The sequence below is a fragment of the Trachemys scripta genome, chromosome 1, assembly GCF_013100865.1.
Source record: "Trachemys scripta elegans isolate TJP31775 chromosome 1, CAS_Tse_1.0, whole genome shotgun sequence".
NCBI lineage: Eukaryota > Metazoa > Chordata > Testudines > Emydidae > Trachemys > Trachemys scripta.
This window is the reverse complement of record NC_048298.1, coordinates 260,907,774-260,920,788: the sequence shown is the minus strand read 5'-3', so window position 1 is coordinate 260,920,788 and position 13,015 is coordinate 260,907,774.

Sequence of the window (13,015 nt, the reverse complement as noted above, 5' to 3'; positions counted from 1 at the left end):
ATTTATTAGAGCATAAGCTTTCGTGGACTACAGCCCACTTCTTCGGATGCATAACGAAGAAGTGGGCTGTAGTCCACGAAAGCTTATGCTCTAATAAATCTGTTAGTCTCTAAGGTGCCACAAGTACTCCTGTTCTTTTTGCGGATACAGACTAACACGGCTGCTACTCTGAAACCTTTCTTTCCTTTGGCTCTATTTCTAGATCATCTAAAATTACAGGACGTATGATGTAATGTAGTTGTAGCCATTTCCCTCCCAGGATATTAGAAAGAAAAGGTGGGGTGAGGTAGTAATTTTATTAGACCAATTTCTGTTGGTGAAAGAGACAAGCTTTTGAGCCACACAGATCTCTTCTTCAGGTCTGGGATAGGTATTACAAGCATTACAGCTCAATGTAATGTGGAACAGCTTGTTTAGCATAAGTTGTTAGCACCTATTCTAAGGGACCATTCAAGATCATATGGCTTATTACAACAATCTGTAACCCACTAAGCCATATGACCTTGAATGGTTCCTTAGATAATGTACTAACAACTTATGCTAAACAAGCTGTTCCACCTTACATTTAATTGTGACACTCAAAGTAAATTTGCCAGACCTGAAAAAGACCTTTGTGTGGCTCGAAGGCTTATCTCTCTTACCAAAAGAAGTTGGTCCAATAAAAGATATTACCTCATGTTCCTTGTCTCTCTAGGAAGCATGATGTTAGAGGTATTAAGGGTTAAGCCACTGGAAGGGCCAGAACTACTCTTTTCTTAATTACTTTTCTGTTTTTTTTCTTCTCCTTCATTGAGAAGGATTTTTAACCTTATGACAAATCACAAGAATTTAAGCAGGATTATTTAACTTTCCAGTTCTCCAGTTGAACTACACAAAACTGGAATCCACTGCTAAATTTAGTTCTTACCATAACTGAACATTATAATTTAAGCGATGAGCATTTTCGCAGGCAGGCTTGCTAACCTAGTGAGGAGGGCTTTAAACTAGGTTCGCTGAGGGATGGTGACCTAAGCCCAGAGCTAAGTGGAGAGTGGGATACTGGGAGAAAACACAAGGAGGAGGGTACAAGACAGGAAGCCTCCTGATTCATACTGAAAATGTAGGGCAATTGGCTAGTTATCTTAGGTGCATGTATATGAAGGCAAGAAGCCTGGGAAACAAGCAGAAGAATTGGAAGTCCTGGCACAATCAAAAACTATCACGTGATTGGAATAACTGAAACTTGATGGGGCAGTTCACATGACTGGAGCACTGTCATGGATGGGTATAAACTATTCAGAAAGGAGAGGTACGGGAGGAAAAGTGGAGGAGTTGCATTGTATGTAAGAGAGCGATATGATTGCTCAAAGCTCCAGTTTGAAACTGGAGAAAAGCCTGTTGGGAGTCTTTGGATTAAGTTTAGAGGTGAGAGCAACAAGGGTGATGTTGTGGTGGGCATGTGATATAGACCACTGGATCAGAAGGATGAGGTAGACAAGGCTTTCTTTGGACAACTAACTGAAGTTTCGAGCTCACAGGCTCTGGTTCTAATGGGGGACTTCAATCACTTTGGCATTTGCTGGGAGAGCAATACAGCAATGCAGAGACAATCCAGGAAGTTTGTGGAGAGTGTTGGTACAATTTCCTGGTACAAGTGCTGGAGGAACTGACTAGGGGTCATTCTCCTCTTGACCTGCTGCTTACAAACAGGGAAGAATTTGTAGGGGAAGCAGAAGTGGGTAGCAACCTAGGCAGCAGTGACCATGATATGCTTGAGTTTAGGATCCTGACAAAAGGAAGAAAGGAGAGTAGAAAAATATTGACCCTGGACTTCAGAAAAGCAAACTTTGACTCCTTTAGTGAACTGATGGGCAAGATCCCCTGGGAAGCTAGTATGAGGGGGCAAGGAGTCCAGGAGAGCTGGCTGTATTTTAAAGAAGCCTCATTGAGGGTGCAAGAACAAACCATCCCAATGTGCAGAAAGAATAGCAAATATGGCGGGTGCCCAGTTTGGCTTAACAGTGAAATCTTTGGTGAGCTCAAACTCAAAAAGGAAGGTTACAAGAAGTGGAAATTTGACAGATGACTAGGGAGGAGTATAAAAATATTGCTGGAGCATGCAGGGGTGTAATCAGGAAGGCCAAGGCACAACTGGAGTTGCAGATAGCAAGGGATGTGAAGGGTAACAAGAAGGGTTTCTACAGATATGTTAGCAACAAGAAGAATGTCAGGGAAAATTTGGGACCCTTATTGAATGGGGGAGGCAACATAGTGACAGATGTTGTGGAAAAAGCTGAAGTACTCAATGCATTTTTTGCCTCGGTCTTCACAGAGAAGGTCATCACCCAGACTGCTGCACTGGGCAACACAGTATGGGGAGGAGGTGAGAAGCCCTCAGAGGAGAAAGAACAGGTTAAGAACTATTTAGAAAAGCTGGACATGCACGAGTCTATGGGTCCAGATCTAATGAATCCAAGGGTGCTGAGGAAATTGGCTGATATGATTGCAGAGCCATTGGCCATTATCTTTGAAAATTCGTGGTGATCAGGGGATGTCCTGGATGATTGGAAAAAGGCAAATATAGTGCCCATATTTAAAAAAGGGAAGAAATAGAACCCAGGGATACAGACCGGTCAGCTTCACTTCAGTCTCCAGCAAGATCATGGAGCAGGTCCTCAAGGAATCCATTCTGAAGCACTTGGAGGAGAGGAAGGTGATCAGCAACAATCAACATGGATTCACCAAGAGCAAGTCATGCCTGACGAACCTGATTGCCTTCTATGATGAGATAACTGGCTCTGTGGATATGGGGAAAGTGGTGGATGTGATATATCTTGACTTTAGCAAAGCTTTTGATACGGTCTCTCACAGTATTCTTGACAGCATGTTAAGCTTTTGATACGGTCTCCCACAGTATTCTTGACAGCATGTTAAAGAAGTATGGATTGGATGAATGGACTATAAGATGGATAGAAAGCTGGTTAGATTGTTGGGCTCATCGTCTAGTGATCAACGGCTCGATGTCTAGTTGGCAGCCGGTATTAAGCGGAGTGCCCCAGGGGTCGGTCCTGGGGTTGGTTTGTTCAACATCTTTATTAATGATCTGGATGATGGGATGAATTGCACCCTCAGCAAGTTCAGAGATGACACTAAGCTGCAGGGAGAGGTAGATATGCTGGAGGGTAGGGATAGGGTCCAGAGTGACCTAGATAAATTGGAGGATTGAGCCAAAAAAATCAGATGTGGTTCAACAAGGACAAGTGCAGAATCCTGCAATTAGGAAGGAAGAATCCTATGCACCACTACAGGCTGGGGACCGACTGGCTAAGCAGCAGTTCTGCAGAAAAGGACCTGGGGATTACAATGAACGAGAAGCTGGATATGAGTCAGCAGTGTGCCCTTGTTGCCAAGAAGGCCAACGACATATTGGGCTGTATTAGTAGAAGCCTTGCCAGCAGATTGAGGGAAGTGATTATTTCCCTCTATTCGGCACTGGTGAGGCCACATCTGGAGTGTTGCATCCAGTTTTGGTTCCCCCACTACAGAAGGGATGTGGACAAATTGGGGAGAGTCTGGTGGAGGGCAACGAAAATGATTAGGGGGCTAGGGAACATGACTTACAAGGAGAGGCTGAGGGAACTGGGTTTATTTAGTCTGCAGAAGAGAAGAATGAGGGGGGATTTGATAGCATCCTTTAACTACCTGAAGAGGGGTTCCAAAGAGGATTGAGCTAGGCTGTTCTCAGTGGCAGTAGATGATAGAACAAGGAGCAATGGTCTCAAGTTGCAGTGGGGGAGTTCTAGGTTGGATATTAGGAAACACTATTTCACTAGGAGGGTGGTGAAGCACTGGAGTAGGTTACCTAGGGAGGTGGTGCCCCTTCCTCTGAGCACACCCCATCCCTGCTCCTCCCCCTCCCTCCCAGCACCTCCTGCATGCTGTTTAATAGCTGATCGCGGCAGGCAGAAGGTGCTGGGAGGGAGGGGAAGGAGTTGATCAGCGGCCATATGGGCCACCAATGGATGGGAGGCACTGTGGGTGGAGGCTGGCTGCCGGTGGGTGCTAAGCACCCACAGAAAAGTGACTCAAAAGGTGAAGTAAGTAAGTTGCAAACAATGGATATGCAGATTGGGACCAACATGAATCGGAACGTTTCCCCATTGATGAGCAAGGGATATGCGAAACAATGGATAAGGGGGAGATTATACCAGGGACCCCCTGTATCAGAATATTCCCCCTGCACCGACTAGGATCTTAGGGTGGGAATCAAACGCAAAACTTCATCCATTGTGTACTCCTCCTCACCTACTTCCCCCCAACATCCTGCACAGGTGGGGTAAAGTAGCATCCCCCCCTACAGAATATGCAGGGGAGTAAGAGGAGCACATTGGGCCCCCTTACTCCTCTGTACAGGCTCATAGACATGTTCCTGTCCTTAATGCTCACTGCATTTCCTGTATGGTATATTTACTAGAGCTAGAAATTCTGAATACAAAGTTTAGAATTGTGCATTACAATAGAAGGTTACACTGAAACACAGATTATATTTCTGCTTTGCCTATGGTACCCTCAAGATATGAATATATATGTAAAAGTAATAGAATTAATTACACAGCAAAACATTATAAAATTTTGATTCAGGTTTCACATTTGCCATCACTAGACACATTAACATTCATCTGCAATATATAAAAAGGCCGGTGTTATTGTACCCTCAGAGCAGAGTATGACTCATCTTAAAATTTATATTAATGTAACATGATTGGCTTCCAAATCTTACCTCTAGAAAAACAAAAATAGGAACACAGATAGTGATAGCAGTTGATGTTGTGTGCTCACAAATTACATGTAAGGTTTTTTTACTCCCTTCTTTTGCCATCTTACAAAGCATGAGATCTGTATAAATCAGTTAATAATTATTTGTCCAAGTGAAGGAAGGCCTAACACTCAATCTGGATATTAAATGTAATCAGTAGGTTTCATTCACTAAGGATGAAAATCCCCCTTGTGTGAGGGGCCACTTAAATTGTGCTTTCCAGCTACATGACAGCGTTACCAGAAGAGGACCTATGCAGTAATGATCTTACGCTCCTATGCATTGGTGATCGGTTTTCTGTGCCAGAACTGCTTTGGCTAGTGAGAATGGTAGAAATGGGGTAGACCACTGCAGAGGCTGTGACAAATCCCAATTTGGTTTTGTGAACCTCATTTTTTTTCAGTGTTTCTACTCTGTACGTCAGTATTGCCAACTTCAGCAGATCAAAAATCATGAGTCAGACCTCCCCCCCACCAAAAAACATGAGATTTAAAAAAAAAAAAAAGATTATATTGTGTTTTTTAGTAAGTTTCTTGAGTTTGGACTCCCTCTGCCAATCCACAGGATATGTGACAATTAGTGTTGCCCTCTCTCCCACATGTACTGGATAAAGTGATTTTGGCCCTTGTGCAGCAGCTCCCACCCCCCCACCTGCCCATCTCCTACCCATCAATTAATCCTGTCTGCCAGTCCCCCATTAATTCTGTCCCCACCCAACCCCCCTCAATTCAGTTCCCCCTCAGTTCAGTCCTGCAGCCCCCATCATCACCACCCCATCAATTCAGCCTGCCTAACCCCATTGACCCCCACCAACCTCAGTTCATCCTCCCAGCACTCACCCCATCTGTTCAGAACCCACCATCAATACAAACCCTCTACCCCTCAGTTCAGACCCTGCAGCTCCCAGGCAATAGTTCATCCCTCTCAGCTTCATTTCTGCTCCTTGTAGGGTTGTGGGGTTGTAGACCTGGGGGGGTGTGGTGGGATCTCGTATCCCACTTCCCAGGCTGACAGCAGGGGCCCTGGGGCTCACAGCAGGAGCCTCTCCTTGCAGCAGCTGGGGTTACCGCCCTCAATCCATCCCAGGTGGCTGTGGCCAGAGGTGCTGGAACAATTTTTACAGAGGGGGTGCTAAAAGCCTTTGAATAAAACTGTAAGTCCTGTATATAATGCAAACCCCTTCAAACCAGGGAGTGCTGCCAAATGTACAGCTGTGGCTCCCACTGTCAGCCCCAGGGCTGACTGACAGCAGAAGCCCCAACATCCTGGAGCAGACTGACAGTGGGAGCCCCAGCCACCACAGCGATTTCTAAATAAAATTAGTCCTGACTCATGATCTGGGGATAGAGCTCTCAATGTCAGAATTTTTTTTTAGACCCAGCTTAATTTTACTTAAAAATTGCATCTCTCATGATTAATTCGTGGCATGTCTGATACTGCAACCTTCAGTTTAGAGTTTGGCCTAATACGTTGTGTTGCAAACTTCTTTGTTGATTAAAGAAAGCATTTTGACACCTAGTGGAAAAAAATATGTCTGAGGGGTTATGGGTGAGCCATCAAGGGCATCATTGAATGTCTCCTAATGGGACAAAGGACTTTTTATTGATAGTCATTCAAAATCAATCGGCTATCTGTGTAGAAGCTGGGGCAGACCAGCACAATGTGGAAGACGACCAGACCGAGAAGGCCAGATGGACTTCCTGGCCTGAGGATGCTGACCAGATTTCACCCTTACAGCAGGGGTGAAACCAGACTAGAGAGGCTGTATTTAGGATTTTGTTAAGAAGTTCTGTAACTCTAGTGTGCTTTAAAGTTAAAGTGTCTGTGGTTAAGAAATCCCTTTGCTAAGCCTGCATTCCTTCCTTTCCTGCCACATTTTCTCTAGAAACCAAATCTTCCACAGCCTGGTGTGAATGTGATAAAATACTGGGGACACTGAAGGCCTATGGCACAGCTTCTAAGGTCTAAGGCAGCCACACTGTGGCTTTCCATGGCCCAAAAAAGGTGTCAGACACTGGGTGTACATCATGGAGTGTGCTTAGTGACCCAGATTTGGGAACAGTGATCAGCCACTACCTAGATCCTGGGGCTCTTAGAATCACATTGGATCTACTCACATCAGACTGGTGACCATTCACAGAGGAGTACTGGGTCAGGTTGTGGCAGAGCCCATGGGAAATGGAGTTACACGGGGCATCCTTACCAAACATGTGCAAGATGCTGCAGTTACAATAGCAGCTGCTCGCTGGTTGAATGGGTGGATGTGACCACTTCAGACCACTCTACACCTCATGAGCATATACTACAATAAATGAGGTGTTATTTAGGTGAAGTGAATTTCATCTTAACTGAATTGTGTGGTACGTACTGCACACCAGGCAACAGTTTAAAGAAGATGTTCAGTGGCAGAACAGGGTAATGATAAATAACAATGTAAAGAGTTTTGGGGAGGGGGTAGAGAGAGGGTTGGATACCTTGAGGTGAAAGGATATCCATAGAGTTTCATGGGAATTTGTATTTGGACTGGTTTTATTTTATCATTATTAAATTTTCTGAAAGAAAAGGTAAAAACAGCACATTAATTTAACATCAACTGAAAATACAATTAAGAGTTCCAAACCCACATCACTGTCAGTTTTTATGAGTGACATTCCATTTGTTATAGAGCTATAATGAGGCACATTTTCCCCCCTCACACTTGTCTTGTGTCAAAAGTGAAATACAATCTACTAAGTTCTAGAAAAATGTTGACAAGATTATAAATGTCCTTCATACAGAAGCAATTTTGAACTACATATAAGAAAGTCAGGAATACAAGTGTATTCTATTAGCATATATATATTAAAAATAAATAATTCGTCAGGTTAAAAGGCCTGCCCCGCTTTAAGAAGGGTGGGATTTTCAAAGTCGACAAAGGGAGCTTCATGCCCAAATTCTATTAAAAGTCAGTGGTAGGTAATAGCCTTACTTTTTCCTTAGATAATTTTGAAAACCCATCACAATATTAGTACTTACTGTCAAACAATGGACTAACTAGGAAACCGACAGCTATTATAGTGAAAGTCCACTTCATTCAAAATCTTTTCAGCTGGATTCCTGCATTCCTCTTACATATTAGGCATAAATTATACTTCCAGATGCATGCAGAGTCCCTACTGATGTAACATATGAAGCCAAGGGCAGAATTTGATTCAATGATAAAATAGATAATAATAATTAACAATAATCATTAATAAATAATAATTAGTTCCTTGGTGACATAAATTGTGATTTATAATTATTCTCTAACAAACAAAATGTACTTGTTTTAAAATGATCTGTATCTAACAAATAAGTATAGATCTCTATTTTTATTCCCATTTGCAAATTTTCACCTTAAAACACTTAATATTGGTTGAGATCATACAATAATTAACTTAATCCATAAGTTTCCAAGAATGTTTTTTAATTGTTTTAGAGCAACTCCATTTTATAGCAGCTAATACAATATTCACATCTATGCCTGTCTTAATTGCATTGGATACAAAAGTGCCTCTAAAAAACGAAGCATCAAATTTTTCAATGTCAATATCAACCTCACTTTCCATGAATTTAATTGATGGTATAATTCTATTAACCTTGGCTTGTTTGACTAGCCCAGCAGAACATATACAACTTTTTCTCCTGTCTTTAGATCTCTGTGTATACATATCCAAATTTGATGGGAAATAAAAAAAAAATAAATCTTTCACATTAACATATGCAATTTAATAAAGCCAGAGACTGAGTAGTCTGAGATTTTACAAATAGGCATCCAGAAAAAAAACTTAACATCCCTCTATGTTTCCCTTTACCCTGAATCTGAAGTTCTAATCTTACTTAAATGTATATACTACTGAACATGTTAAAGCCAATAAGTACAACAGGGTATTTTTACAGACCCCCTTAATGTAATTATTCATTTTATTTTTTTTTCCCAAATGATAAAAAATCATATTTGCAAATTTAATATAATTTAGGTTTTACTTGGATCAATGTTCAAAGTGTAATAATTTCTTTATAATTATTGACAATAGGAAACACAGATGTCAGGGCTAATGTACATGATTTGATAATACAAGTACCATCAAATGATTTGATAGCAGGAGTACAGTTTTAAACTTATTTTCACTAAACATTCAATGAGCAATAATTAAATTTAATCAAAAATACTTTTACTTCTGGATTCTGCTCAAGAGACAATCTCTACAATGTTTTCAATGGGGCTCGTAAACAATTTTTAAAAAATTCATTATATTATTTTTTCTCCAAATATTAGTGATAAAAATGAGATGAAACTTTCATGAAAATTATTACTTCAATACAGCTACAGAAGCATGTGATCTTTACTCCCCTTCTTTCACCAAGCACATTCTTCTTTCATTTTCTCCTGGCTATGTTATTCAACAAAGGACATTTGGACCAGCTCAGTAGACTGTTTTATCTAGCGTAACTATTACCACATTTGCTTGAAAGATGAACAGTTCCTAATAAAGCAGTACTTTCCTTGATGCTCAGAATTAGCTTCTTTTGTGTCTTTCTTGATCAGTCAAATGAAAACAAATGAGTACAGTTTTAGCTGGGTAAGGTCTTCACCTCAGTCCAGTAAGTTAGAGCTGCTGCGCTAGCAAATCTCATAAAGGTTTATATCCTGACATCATCACAGAAAGTAAGACTTACCAACCGAGTACCAAATCAGAGTGACTGAGCCTTGTCATCAGTTCAGCAAACTAGAAGTCTTTAGACCGTAACCTCACAGAAGTAGAGGTTGGGAGCCACTGATGAGGTTTGAGAAATAAATCATCACAAGACAACCAGCAATCCCTGGACTAAAACCAGTACAACTGTTTTACCAGCCTGCCAAGATATAGGTGCTAAAGCTGTAAAGTCTCAGAGGCCTGGGCATTTACATTAGGCCAGGAAACTAAATGTGCTGACCAGAGAACCCTCAGAGATCTTTGCCTTGACATCTGCTTATCAAACTATGAATACTGAGCCAGTAAACTCACAGAGGCCTAAGTATCAACAGCCCCTGCAGCTTAGCATTTCACTGATTTTTTTTCTCTATCTCTCTGATTCCATTATATTTTTATCTATATAACACAATTCTAGGAATATCAGTGTGAAACCTGGAATGTCTGAGCTTGTGTGAAGTAGCGGTTGAGAGCTCTTTTGGTCAGCATACCACCAAGTTCATAGAATCATAGAATATCAGGGTTGGAAGGGACCTCAGAAGGTCATCTAGTCCAACCCCCTGCTCAAAGCAGGACCAATCCCCAGACAGATTTTTACCCCAGGTCCCTAAATGGCCCCCTCAAGGATTGAACTCACAACCCTGGGTTTAGCAGGCCAATGCTAAAACCACTGAGCTATCCCTCCCCCTCCCCCATCACCTGGATTCATGGTCTGTTATCATCCAATTTTTTAAGTTCTCAGACATTTTGACTTTACAAATTACATCCATGTGACAGCAAGGCCTGCATCTATGCCATGCCAGTCCAAATTAAACCATTGTGATATCAGAGGTAACTCAACCAATCACCAACTGTGCTCTATACAGGTAATTTCTATACAACAATTTCAATGATTGTATCAGGGAGACTACACTCATGGTGGATTACTTAGCCCAACTGCCAAGCAACAATATACACCCCCCATAGCATCACATCCATCATTCACCACCCACACAAATCAGCACAACACAACTCACAAAACACAGTAATCCAAACATCATTCTGAAGCCTGGCATCTCTGAGTTAGTGTGAAGTGATGGAATCAGATACAAGCAGGGCTGAGAGCTCTTTATGCTTAGAATATCACTGGGTTAAATAATCCCTGGGATACGTTGTCTGTTATTGTCCCATTTTGGCATATTTTTTTTTCTAAATACACACATGACTTTAGGAACTACATATTTGCAAGAGCACAGGATTACAGATACTAGTTAAGAATAAGAACTGTGGCTATCACCCACAGAATATAGCTGCCCAAACCAATTATTCCAACAGGGAAAGGGATGAAGTCCATCTATATTAACCCAACAATCTCTCCCCACTCCAAAATAAAATTATAGAAGTTAGCTTTTTAAATGGATAAACCTAAAATAAAAATCTTTCCAAAGAAAAAAAATATTATAATGGAATCAAAACAGCTCTCTGACTCTGAGTGGAGAAGAGAACTTGGCACACAAGTCTCTCAAGGCAGACAAAGGAAAGAAGAATCAATCAGCAGCAAAGGCAGATATCAAAGAGTTATTGGCAGAGGAGAAAGCCCCTGGGACCTGATATTAACTCTAAGATATTGGCTCTAAATGCAGAACAAAGCAACATTTCCTCTACCATGGAAAAAAGAATGAGAGAACACTCTGAAGTAGGAGCTAATCTACAAAAAATGAAAGCAGTGGGGAAAAAAGAAATGCAACTAAAATAGGATGACATTGAAAACAAGGAGGGGAGGAATAATAAATTAATTAAAAGGCTGACCAGGGAATTCTGAGAATGATAATCCCATTGGGTTTATTTAGCATGTATTAGAAGAGCTGCTTGATCAACAAAGTGCAGAAGAAACTAATTGACAGAGCACTCTATATTCACTGTAGTGCTGGCAACAGGCCAAGTTATTTCATAGTGAGGTTCCATTATTATCACCAAGAGGAGGCTATCATGAGAAAAAATAGGGAACTGAGTGAGAAAAGTTTTCAAGGTCATACAACAGAAAGTGATTAAGATTTTTCTGCCTTGATCCTAAGACTGAGTAGGGCATTAAATGAAATAACAGAGGAATTGAAAGGAACAGAAATCCAGTGGGGATTTTCCTTCAGCATTTTTTCACATAGTGTGGACAATCATAGAAGATTTACACAAAGGGAGAAAACTCCTGAAATTGCTGGGATTAATATGTAGAAACAAAAATGCAGTCAAAGGGTCAATGGAAAGACTCAGAAGAAAAGTCACTAGCAATAACAAAGGTCTCTCTGCTGTCAAAACTTAATAATCTAAAAAATCAGAATTCAAACAACAATCTAAAAAATCATGTTGAAGAAGAAAGCTCAGAGGCAGAGTGTGTTGGAATGATTGTTGAAGTTCTTATTTGAATGTAACAAATAAATACAAAGAACATGGGATTTGCCATAATGAATCAGAATACTGGTTATCCTGTCTCTGCCAGTGACCAGCTCTGGATGCTTCTGTGATAGGTGCAAGAAACCCTACAGGGCATGTGCAACAATCTACCTCTCAGTGATGTTGCCTCCTAATCCCAATTAGTTAGAGATTTGTTTATACCTTGAAGCAGGAGGTTTCATAACCTGTGACAGAGTAGGAGTAACTAAGGCTGACTCACCACGCTGGGCACTCCATAAACTTCCCCACAGAGGCCAAACTGAGAAGATAATTGATTAAGGACAGGGTGATTAACCAGTTAACAAGGGGATTTAGCACCCCAGCTAGGTATGGTTAAAAGGGAGAGGAGTGGGCTGGAAGAAGAAAAAAAAAGCCAGGGAGTTCAGAGAGGTGACCTCTCCTCTCCCCCGCCTTGCTCTGTGCTTAGAGAGTAGGTAGAAGCTTAGGGAAAGCCTTATGTTGTTGGGGCAAACCTGTATTGGACATTGTAAATAAAGCACCCAATGTTGAACCTTCAGTCCTTACCCACTCCCAATTGGCAAAGTGAAACACATGGGAAGGGAGAGCCCACCCTGTGAAAAGTCGGGACTTGTCCAGAATTTCTCCCTCCAGTGTGGGAGAAAGGCCAGAGAGAGATGTCAATAAGAAGGCACGGCAGCATGGACAAACTTGTGCACTGGGTAGTTGAACAGCAAAAGGAGTTACAGAAAATCATATGAGAGTTTCAATGCCCACAGTGACAGGAAAGACAGTCCTTGTTATCTTGGCAAGCAGAGCAGCAGCAAAACCTATGACCATACCAGACTGGATGCAGCCGATCTCATAAGCTAAACTGTCCCAGGCATGTCTAGTAATTGGATCATAGACCACCTGAGAATTCCAGCTGTTGTAGTCACTTGGCATGGGGTGGGGCTGCTTTTTCAGCTGTCCTTACACACACTCCCAGGGAGGTTAAACACTGTTTTTATTTACAGGTTTGTGTCCCTACAACATGAAGTCTTCCACAAGCTTCTACCTATGCCCTCAGCACAGGGCAAGAGGGGGGGAAGATCTCATCCCTTCCAGCCCCATCCTGTCTCCC